The sequence below is a fragment of the Corapipo altera genome, unplaced genomic scaffold (genome assembly GCF_003945725.1).
Source record: "Corapipo altera isolate COAL_440 unplaced genomic scaffold, ASM394572v1 61398, whole genome shotgun sequence".
NCBI lineage: Eukaryota > Metazoa > Chordata > Aves > Passeriformes > Pipridae > Corapipo > Corapipo altera.
The window spans coordinates 5,899-7,317 of record NW_020886173.1 but is presented as its reverse complement, the minus strand read 5'-3'; positions in this window follow the sequence as shown (position 1 = coordinate 7,317).

The window sequence follows — 1,419 nt, the reverse complement described above, 5'->3', positions numbered from 1 at the left end:
GGGGCCACGCCCACCGAGGGGGCGGGCCGCGCCCCTCCGCGGACAAGGCGACGCCCCCTCCGGGGGATAGGCCACGCCCACCGAGGACAGGTCACGCCCCACGATGCGCATATAAGCGTTCCCCAAAGGGACAGGCCACGCCCACCAAGCGGCAGACCGCGCCCCCCCGGAAGAGCGGGTCACGCCCTCCCGACCGGACATACCACGCCCACCGCTCAAGCCGCGCCTCCCCAGGTAAAGCCACGCCCCCCCTTCCGAGCCTGCGCGCGTCGTATTTTGGACGTGCCCCCCCCCCGTATTTGGGCAGGCCACGCCCACTCAGCGCCGCGGAGGCTGCGCACGGCGCGGCGCGTGTGACGTCACGACGCTGGCGGAGGGCGGAGGAGGAGGAAGGGGGGGTTTGTTGACACGGGGCTTAAAGGGACCGCGCACCCGCGGGGACGGTGGGGGCACGCTGGGGACACCAGTGTGACCAGGGGCACCAGCGACAGCAATGAGACCAGGGACACCAGGGACACCAGAGAAACCAGTGACAGCAGGGATATCAGTGACACTAGTGACACCAGTGAGGACATCAGTGACACCAGTGAGACCAGTGACAGCAGAGAAACCAATGACACCAGTGACACCAGTGTGACCAGGGACACCAGTGAGATCAGGAACAGCAGTGACAGCAGAGAAACCAGTGACACCACTGAGATCAGGAACACCAGTGAGACCAGTGCCATCAGTGTGACCAGTGAGACCAGGAACACCGGTGTGACCAGTGACAGCAAAGACACCAGTGACACAAGGGTGACCAGGGACACCAGTGACACCAGAGCAACCAGTGACACCAGTGACACCAGTGCTACCACGTCCCTGCACCAGTGCCTTGCACCAGCAGCCTCCCAGTTACCCCAGCCCAGGGACAAGCCTCGTGCCCCAGCAGCCCCTGCCCCAGTGCTCCCAGTGCTCCCAGTACCCAGCACCAGTGCTCCCAGTGCTCCCAGTACGCAGCACACCAGTGCTCCCAGTTACCCCAGCTCTGTCCCTGCCCCCATCTCTACCCACTGGGCACTTGTCCCTGGCTGGGTTAACTGGGAGCACTGGTGTGCGGGCGCTGGAGTGACTTGGGATGCTGGTGCTGGGCTGGGCTGACTGGAGGCCACTGGTGGGAAGAACTGGGTGCAGGGCACTGGGACTACTGGGACACTCCTGGGACACTCTCTGGACCCTTTTCCAGGCAGGAAAACGGAGGGAGGGCCATGGTGGGAATTCCCAGTGTCCTGCACCAGTGCCAGGGGGTGGGACACGGGTGTGTCCAGCTGTCCATGTGTCCTCCATCCCTGTCCCCCATCCCTGTCCTCCATCCCTGTCCCCCATCCCTGTCCCCATCCCTGTCCCCCATCCCTGTCTCCCATCCCTGTCCCCCATCCC